This window comes from Nestor notabilis, unplaced genomic scaffold (assembly GCF_000696875.1).
Source record: "Nestor notabilis isolate BGI_N333 unplaced genomic scaffold, ASM69687v1 scaffold675, whole genome shotgun sequence".
Classification (NCBI taxonomy): Eukaryota; Metazoa; Chordata; class Aves; order Psittaciformes; family Psittacidae; genus Nestor; species Nestor notabilis.
Window position 1 is genome coordinate 100350 of NW_009927647.1, and position 10254 is coordinate 110603.

The window sequence follows — 10254 nt, forward strand, 5'->3', positions numbered from 1 at the left end:
GTGTTCAAGGCCAGGTTGGACGGGGCTTGGAGCAACCTGGTCTAGTGTAAGGTGTCCCTGCCCATGGCAGGGGGTTGGAACTAGAGCATCTTTAAAGTTTCAAACCATTCTATGATTTTTATGGATCTTTAAGCATACCAAGCAGTGGTAATACCCTGAAAATGCCTATAGGGACTCTCACTCCATAAAATCTGTAGTAATAGTAGAGACTGGATATTGCAGGGGTGGGTAGAAAACTGTCAAGTAGGTAAAGCTGCAAAATGGTAGACTAGAAACAAGCTGATTCCTGAACACCAGCAGGGTAACTGTTTCTTCAGTGAGGGAATGCTTCCCCCTCCATCCCTGGCCATTGTGCACAGGTCTGGGGATGTTTTTCCTTCTTCGTCCTGTTGCTGTCACCCTTGGAGCCAGACCTCAGTCTGCATGCTACTTCTTTCTTGCCCCACGTGGGTAAATTAGAGCAGAAGTGATGTGAGGTGTAATCAAACCTGTCAATTAGAATTATGTTCAGTTATACATATTAAGCCATATTAGAACCCAGTGTAGATCTGCTGGAAGTCAATGAATTTGTACTGTGGATGGGTTTGGCCTGGTGTTTTCATGCTGTTTGCACGTGTCTGTAAATGGCTAACATGTGTAAACCTGGTGACATCACAGGACAACCCAGGAAGAGGAAATGTATCCTCTGATGTAGCCTGGCTGCTTGCTTTTTCCAGCCTTTTGCATTCATATTGGCCTACTTTGATTTTAGAGTCTGGATCTTATCAGGAACAACTGGCTCATCTAAACACCATCCCATTTGATTTACCTAGAGGTGTTAGTAGTGCTCTGTTTTATCATCCTCTGAGCTTTAGAAGGTTGAGAAAGAAGTAGGACTTCCCCCCAGCTGCACAAAAACCCTGCCAAATATTCACTGCTCCTTACAACAAGCCAAACTCAGAAGTGTTTGGGAGGGAGCTGTGGGTCCTATGCCTACACTGCTGTAAAGTATTGTGGCAACTAGTCCTTTCTGGAGGTGGATCTTTCAGACCAGTGCTCAGCATTAGCTCTTTCTTCTCAGGTTGTCCTGATGGTGTTAGTTGAGGTGTCGATTAACTTGTAGTTTGGTTAGCAGCAAGAGGACGTAGCCTCTTATGGCTTGTCCTGTGCCTGGTTCTCTCCATCAGGCTCAGCCTGAGTTCTGACCTGTCTCCCTTGCCCCTGAACAGGTCAGGGTGGCAGTGTCCCATCTGAGCAAGGGCAAAGCACCTGGGAAGAGACAGAGATGTTCTCATTTTCGACAAAGTTGCATGGGCCTGGCTGCTGGGTACCACGACCAGGTTTTGCTCTCTGATGTAGCATAATTTCCTTGATTTTTCTCATGACCATATCAGATTGAAATTCAAGGTGTTCTCCTCCTCTTTCCTGAACTGAGATTCTGCCCTTTGAAAAAACAGTGCTTACTCTCTTTTGTGTCGTGGTTCTTCTCCCTAGTCCTACCAAAGTTTGCAAGCTTCAAATGTTCATCCTTAAAATGCAAAGGAAGGCAAAAGGGGAGTATGCCCGTATTTCAGGCACTCTTGCATGCCAACCTTTCCATTGTTAATAAGCAGGGATGTCTTCTTGGGTTACAGGGGTAGAGCAAATAGATGGCTGGTACTCCGTGCTTGCCTTTGCAGAGTACAAACTGTTGTGTGGCCAAGGTTTTGAAATAAGTTATTCTTATTGTGATTCTTGTTTATAACACCAGATTCATTGTTCGCAATTTTGTTCAGTGGCATCCAATCAATAGCAGACAATAAAATATTATTTCGAGTGGTGTAGACGTTCCATGAGAATGTGATTGATTGCTTTAATTTCTGCCTTCCTCAGTGTTTTTACTAAGCCCTGTCTTGATTTCTTTCATTCTGCCTAGTTCTCTTCAGCATCAGTTGTTAAATAAAGTGACATATTTATTATATCAGCTTTATTTGACAGATTGCAGAGTGACATATTTTACATTAATTTTTTCATATATAGATGTATGTATATGTGTATGTGAAATTATACATACATATATATATACGTACACACTGCATAAAATCAGTGTGTATATGAACATACTTAAGGCTAAAATTTCCAAGCATATCTAGAGATTTTAGATGTTGTTTTTAGGTGTCTTACTTGACACCCCTTTGACTAGCCTGAAGTCAATCATCAGCAATTTTATGATCATGTGATGTAAATGACCATGTTAGCGTGTGTTATATGAAGTTCTCACTGGTCACATGAAGTTTATCATCTCTTCAGATGGCTGCAGTAACAGACCACACGAGCACTTTTGGTTTTCCATGTCTGACAGGTTAGCTTAACAGACCTCCACTGAGAATAGTTACATTAAAACAAGCCCTAGAAGGTGGCTTTAATGTGTATTTTACAGAGATATTTCAGAAATGACTGGAAAAATCCTTTTTTGTAAAAAAACCCAGGGAATTCGTTGGACCTATTTCTGGTAACCTCTAATCCATTATGGAACACCCTGTTCCTGTAAGCCTGGTGTATGCAGAGCACAGATGTTAAAATCAAGCTCTTTGGGTGGTGTATATTGACTTAACCCATTTATTCCATGTAAGGATACAGCCATGAGATTTAGTGTACCTCCTAAATTACGGCTTAAATGAGCTCTTTCTCCCCATAAATATTGCATGACTTTAAGTTAGGTGCCCCAGGACCTTAACAGTCAATCCAGAAATCCAATGTTGTGGGAACATGGCAACTGCTTCCAGCATTAGCTGGTCAAGATATTGGGTTGCAAATCCTAGTCTTGGAGGAGGACTGAACATTGCTTCATAACATGCCCAGTGTGCTTTGGGTAAGAAGTTTCATAGCTGGAGAACAGCTGGGTGCTGTTAAACATCCATTCTTGATTCCTAGATGACTCCTTCTTTTTTGTGCTAATCTGAGTTTTTCATTTAAAATGGCAATTGTCTGAACTTGCTTAGCAATTTAGGATGTTCTCATAGCAAGGAAGCATTAAAGACTACACAGGCTCTGAACTGCATATTGAAAATGGAGTACATACGTGTTTATTTTCTAATCCTTTCAAAATGTTGTTGGAGTAGGGTTTAAGCCCAGCCATCTCCCTTTTCATGAACATAGCTTGTTGTCTCTGAGCTTAAAAAAAACCGCAACCACCAAACAACCAACAAATAAATCCTATTACTCCAGAATATGATTAGTGTTCTGGTTTGAGTTATAAATCCCCTTCATTTAAAATGCACTGTTGCTACAAGTTAGGATTTGAAAGTACAATCATGCAAATGCCATTCGCAATGTTTTCACTCTAGTAACCTTGGCAATACTGCAAACACCTCTCCTGTTTGATACACACAGTTTGGGAGTCTCAACTGTAAAGCAGAGAGGGGGAAGCTGCCAATTTGTGCCACTCCTAGAGGAGAAAGAGGTCATTTCCAGGGTAAAATCTGGCTGCTGCAGGAGCCATGCCTTTTTAGTCCACCCCATTCTGCATACTAGTGCTTTGTTTTATGTTGTTTCATGCTGGTTATATTCAGCTTTACAATATTTAAGCCCCTTGTATAAATCAAAATCATGGAGCATAAATATTTATCAGCAAAATAAATACACTACACAGGAGACAAGCTTGGGAACAGAATAAGCCAAGTATTGCTTATAAAGGCAAAAACGGCAGGTTACGTTTTCATCCTGTCCAGAGTTAACATGCAAAGCAGTCACAGACCCAAGCACCTTAATTCCTTCTCTGATATTAAACATCCCAGACCAGGCCATGCTGTGGCCTCTTGTTTGTCAGGGCTGATGGAAAGAAGCAGTGGGGCTTCCTTTGGGCACATCTGCCTTCTGAACAATAGAACCCCCACTCCTGCAGGCACACAGCCCTGAAAATGGGCCGCTGTTCAGCACTGCTTGACCTGCCCATGGTGACCAGTGGTCGCTTTTCAGTGGACCTGGAGTGTTAGGTTGGACCTGAGCACTGCTGTGTTGCTACCTGCCTGGTTGAGCGTGGAGAATGCTTTGTAAGGCGCGTCTCACTGTGAATGTGGGAGAGCCAGAATTTCTGCTTGCGGATGAAAAAAAACCCACCCCTGTAAGACACAGCAAGAACCTTGCCTTTGTCAGCCGTTACCCTCTGACTGACAAGCTGGTTTGACGTTTTCCCACCTAGGAGGCTCCTTACTGATGTTGATTTTCTGACAGCAACTGCTCCTGGAAATTCCTGCACCCACTTTTCTCAGGCCACGGCTTGCTGCTCCTGGATGCCAGCCCTGCTCACCTTTCGCCTGGGACACTGAAACCTGTTGTACTTCGGAGGGTGGGTGAGATGGCAGAAAGTTCCTGTCGCTTTCCCGTTGGGTCCCCAGGTGTTGGAGCCCACCTGCAGCTCTGCCTCTGCTGCTGGAGGTAACTGTACAGGGACTGGCCTTGTGGGATGTTGCTTTCAAGATCTCCCCAAGCCTTCCCGCAAGGAGATGTTCTGGCAGCTCTGAATGTAAAAAGCAGGCATAAAAAAAAGTGAAAACATATGAAAAGAGTTTTAAGTTAAAAACTGTGTTATGGTTTAAACCCAGCCGGTAACTAAGAGCCACCAGGACAAACTGTTATGTGTGTCTGTAGGAAGAAGTATTGCTTATGGCTGACTAAAAGTATCGAATCTAACCTTTGAGGTGCTCCTGGCTGCTTCAACCTCAGCTGATTTCCAGAGTTTAATTTATTAGCAAAAGCATATGAGTTAAAACTTAGTCTTCTCTAATCCAGTTCACATGATAATCTCATTAGGTCTAGAAAACCCATCCAGTACTGTAGAAGAATCTAAATTGTGTAAGTAAGTTGAATGTACCTACAGAAATGGAGAATTACAGTTAGTAACAGCTTGGCTGAGTTCAGATGGTGGCTGCTCGGCTGGCTGCTCTGGTCCCCATGTCCTTCCCACCTCCCTGCAAGTGGGATGGGAGGGAATCTCTGGCTGAGCCTGCTGTGGTTTGCGCATGGGTGGAAAGTGCCTTGAGGGCAGAAAGCAGAACTTGGGGAGTATTTCTGATTTGCAAGAGCAAAAGGCTCTTGTAATTCCTGTAGAAGGGGAACGCCATTGCGTGCCCTGCCTTTCTGCAGCGCACACTTCATTTGGATAGATTTTACTTCGAAACAAAACACTTTTCCTGCTCCTTTTCAGCATGGGTAGCTAGCATGAGCATGAAAACACCCGGTGGCTGGGCAGGGGGGCGGTATGGGGGCCCTTCCTGCCTCAGCAAGGGCTCTTTGTGTGACTGTATTGTTTTGCATCGCCTTTTCAGGCAGGCATTTTGCAGCCTTTAGCATTGTTCAGGTTCTATAGCAGAGTCAGATGTTAATCGGCTTGTTGTAGTAAAATGTTTTATGGGACAATTTAGCTTTAGCTGTATACCCTCCCTCTCTGCCCCCACCTTGGGTTTTTTCAAAAAGGGAAAGGACCTGCATGGTGCTGTTTGTCAGGGTGTGAGAGGTCTCCTGACCACACTCGCTGTCCCTTCCCACTCAAGCAGGGAGTGCACTTAGGTAATAATGTCATGTGCATGTGGGATAGATGTTTCTTCCATCTGTGGTATGCAAAAGATGCTGTCTGTATTCGTTGGCTTGGAGCAGGATTCATCCCACCCCACACAGATACGAACCCTGATGGCCACCCCCAGGGACAAGGGGTTGTGCTCAGGGAGCTTGTTGTCAGTGTGGGGTGGTCATGTTTCCTACCAGCCTCTTTCAGACAACCTGTCCAACATCAGCATTCCGGTCCTTCCACCATCACCTGTGGCTCAAAGTGCTGGCACATTCCACTGTGTGGGCAACGATCTTTCCAGATTGGAGGGTCAATTCAGGAAATAATCTGTGTTTCTAATGCAAAACCATTATTTGCAAAACAATCATTCATCATTTTGGAAAATCATGTTTCGAGGAAGGGAGGGTTAAGGTGCTGAACCAAGCTTATCAGATGCCAGGCTGCCTAATGTCTGCTCTCCAGCAGCTTCCCCAGGATTACAGTCCTCCTGGTATTATGTTAGCTGTGCTTGGAGGCTGGTTCTGGGATGCTGAGATGCTTCAGGATCTGTGGCCATGTTGTCTGTAGCTGGCTGCCTCCTGGTTAAAAAGCCACCTGGAAGCCAACAGAAGTGCTTTATGGACACCTTGAAATACTCCCTTAAAGCCTGTCAGATCAGTATTATTCAAGACAACAGGCTTTGGAGTAGGATGTCTGGAAGCAGGATGAGTTTTTGAGCAACCTGGTATAGTGGAAGGTGTCCCTGCCCATGGCAGGGATTTGGAACTAGATATTCTTTGAGGTCCCTTGTAACCCAAACCACTCTATGATTCTATGATCTTTCAAGTGCTATAGCGACAGGGCTGAAGCATGCAGCCGAGCAGGGAGCCCTGGGGGAGAAGAAGCAGAGAAAAGAGTATGAACTGTTTCACTCTTCAGAAACCTTCATGCTCTGCCTGTAGCCAGACCTGCTCTTATCCAAGCTGAGTACACAGCTGGGGAAAGCAAACATCTGCATCACAAGGAAGAAACTATCATGTCCATGGTAGCCATGGACAAGTGTGTTCAAATAAGACTGACTTAACCATAGTTAAAGATGATGCTGGCACCTCAGCTCACCTCAGCAGCCATCTGAAAACCCCACCACAGGTGCAAAAAGACACCCCTGGAATCAAAAGATACTATTTGAATGCTCTCCTGTTTAGGAAATTTCCATAAAATTCAGTGGCAATAATAGTAAAAGCATTCTCTAAGCATCAGATAAAAGTCTATATATTTTTTTTTCTGCACCCTGCAGAATTTAATACAGATCAAGATCACTTCTGTGAGTGTCTAGCAATTTATTTTCTATTCAGGTCTGTTGGCAGATCTGAAACAGAAAACAGACAACTGCTATTACAACATGTAGAGCATTCTCTTAAGGTTCTTTGCCTCTGAGATCCATAAAAGAAGCATGTTCTCCATCAGTTAAGGCTGTCCTTTTGTCAGCATTTTCGTTCTCCCTAATCCTTCTCATTATCAGAGGTCTTCTGTCAGCTGCAAAGAAAATCCCGCCACTTGGAGACCTAGGATACAAAATTCACTCCCTAAATAAAATTACCCAGACATGATTTAATGTGTTGGAGGTTCGTTGCAGTATTGACACGAGAATGTGCAAATGCAACTTGTCTTGTTCTTGTATTGTGGAAGAATCCCAAATCATGAACTTCTGCAAGAAAAAGGGCTGGAGGGAAAATTTCCATGCATGCTGGCAAGGCAACAGGCATGCTAATTAGCTGGGTTGTTGGCTCCTCTGGGTCTCAAAGGACCTGGGTCTGTTCAGGGATTTCTTAATTCTTTCCCTCATTTCCCACTTGTGTAGTTGTTTTGCTTTCTTCTTTTGGCCTTCACCTGTTTGATCTTGTGGGAACAGCTATTAAAGGCTCTGAGGAGGCCTGTCAGTGAGTAATTGCTAGCACCCAGTAATTAGTTGAACTAATCAGAGGTGGTTAATTGTAATGGGATAATAAATATAGTAGCCCACCACTGTGGTTTACAGAATGGAGGTGAAGCTGTTGAGGTGACTGCTAGCACTTACTCGCAGGCAATGAATGAATGAAAGGTACAAGAGCCTGGTAAGGATCATTGAAACTGGGCTGTGGGTCCTCATTCAAGAAATTAGGTGATTCTTGACTGCCTGATGTCTTGGCACCTCCAACCCCCAGGCTGTGGTTAAGCTGCATGACTTCCAGGTTTCATTACCCCACCGTGACTTGTCGTTCCTCATACCAATTTGGTGTTTCAATCCAGAGGGTTGCAATGCACACTGGATGGAGAAGCTCTGTAACTGTCTTTTCTTGGCCCCTTTTTGAAGAGGTGGTTCTGATCTTGAATGAGGGCTTTGAAATCACTACTCTGAATTTTGATGAGGATCTCTACAACTTGAGTCCTCTACTTGGAGGACTTTAAACCCTATATATTTGCATTGCTATTTTTCTGCCCTCTGGCTTGCTCTGGTAAAAGGCATGCTTTGTGATCCTTGTTTTGTGGGACAGCAGGCTTTGGCACATTGCACCACCTGAGGCACCAATCTATTTGATCAAAGCTCCTACATCAGTCAATGATCGAGGCCTTACACCTGAGAAGCAAGTGTGGACACTACACAGAGCCTGGCTGGGGTAGGCAGAACCCTTCAACAGACAATGTAAAATGGTGTGCTCTTTTCTTTGTCCTCCCTTAATTTTTTGACAGTCCTCCTGTCACCCTGCTCTTCCGTGCCTTCGTCTATGAGGAAGCATATCCTGTTCTTCTGTTTCAGTGTTGCCCCAGCTGTGTTGCTCTAGGTTTTGTGCCTCAACCAGAAGTGATCATTGCATTTTGTTCTTCTCATGCTGCTGACCGAAACTCTAGACCATGGACTGGATGGGCCTCTTGTGCCAGCTTTTATTATCTGTTGGCAAGAGGGTTGGTTTGCTTTTCCTTTTTGTAGACCATGACTGTGAAAGAAGTGCTAGATCTAAAGCAATGACAGCGGAACCAGACCACCTTCCCACTCACCCCACCCTGAGGATGGGCCTTATTTGAACAGGAGCTCCTCTTAGTGTCCTGTGTAAGCTTGTGTAGAATTTTCTGACAGGATGGTAGGAAGTAGTTCATGGAAGCAGAAACTTTGTCAGAAGGGCAGAATTTCTGTCCAGAGAGAAATATCCTCTACTAAAATACCTGAAAATGGAATGATTTTGGTGGTCACCCCAAAAATAAGTAACTGAAGCTTGTATCATTACCATGGCTTGAAACTCATGATGTTGCATCCTGCATGTGTATTGTTCTGCTCAGTTTATTGGCTACTGCAGATGGGTTGTTTTTCTCCTCTTTCATTTTGTATGGGTAGTTCAATAACCATTGGGCAGGGAGAAGCAGTGAAAGAGATTTCCTTCCTTTTGTCTCTCCTTCCCTCTCCCCTTTGAATGTCTACAGGACTGTAAGATTGCTGCTCTGCAGAACCAGATTGAAGAAATGCCCTGTAATGATCACTGTTTCCCACCCAGACCTAGCCCTCCTGGAAGGTCTCGATCCTGCTGCAGGCGAGGTGAGGGGTGTGAGTGTCTCTGTGTATCCCAATGCCTGTTACCTACAAAGGAACATTTCAGTTATTCTGACACTGGTTTTTTTTTTTGTCACAGGATTCATTTTTAATTTTTAAAGACCACTGACACACTCCCTCCAAACACTAACTTGCTACTCCTCCTGTGATGTATTGGAGACCCTTTGGGGCAGCTGCAAGCACCATAGATTGTCTTCAAAGAAACCAAGATTTTCCTGTTTTACCTGCTGGCTTTCATCACTCTTTCTTCAGCCTCGGAAAAAATACCCCTCTCCTCCCTGTCCCCCCAACAATCCTATCATGCACAGGAATCCAGACAGACTGGATTGTAAGGTACCGTTTGTGTCTTGCACAGACTGTACCTTACACTACCAACCCACAAAGTCCAAATCCATTCCAATTTTAATAGTTTTTAAACACCTAGATGGCCTGTACAACTTACAGCAAAATCTAGTTTGTCTTGTCTACACATCTTTTGTTTGTCATTTGCCTTCCTCTTGCTGTGTCTTCTTTTCTGTCTGTCCTTGGCAAGAAGGAAGCTGCCACTTCTTGGGCATTAGAGAAAAGCTTCTTTTGCTGTAGGCTTATAAATAATAATAGAAACCTATAACTATTCATACAGTAAACGTAAGTTAAGCATCATCTGTATCTGGAAGAAGTATTCATATTTTATGAGGAACTCTGCACAGCCAGCTAGGCACACATAATACTGATGTGTCCTGAACAGGTGAACAAAACAGCAATCTAGGCCATAAATTGTGTTTCTTCACAAGAGGTAGGGACCTGTTTGTTCATCCGGAATGACTCCAGCTTTCCTACATCAAACATGGCACAGGGTTCAGAGGGAAGGTGTGTGCATGAGAGTAGGGTCATCTTGCATTCTTCTCACCGAATCTTAACAGAGACATTTTTCTCACAAATGTAACACTAGAAACAATCAACAGATGTTTAAAATGTATTGTATTAATGACCTATTTCATATTCCAGTTCAGTTCCAGAATTCCCTTCTCAGCCACTAATTTGCATAACGTTTTATTCACGCTCATTAACCATCAGGAGTCTCTCTAACTCAGCAAAAGTGGGTATTCATCAATTTCACTTTGATAACGAATTGATACAACACTGCAAACCATTGTAAGCCTTCCTGTACCTGCTGCAGTACATGGAA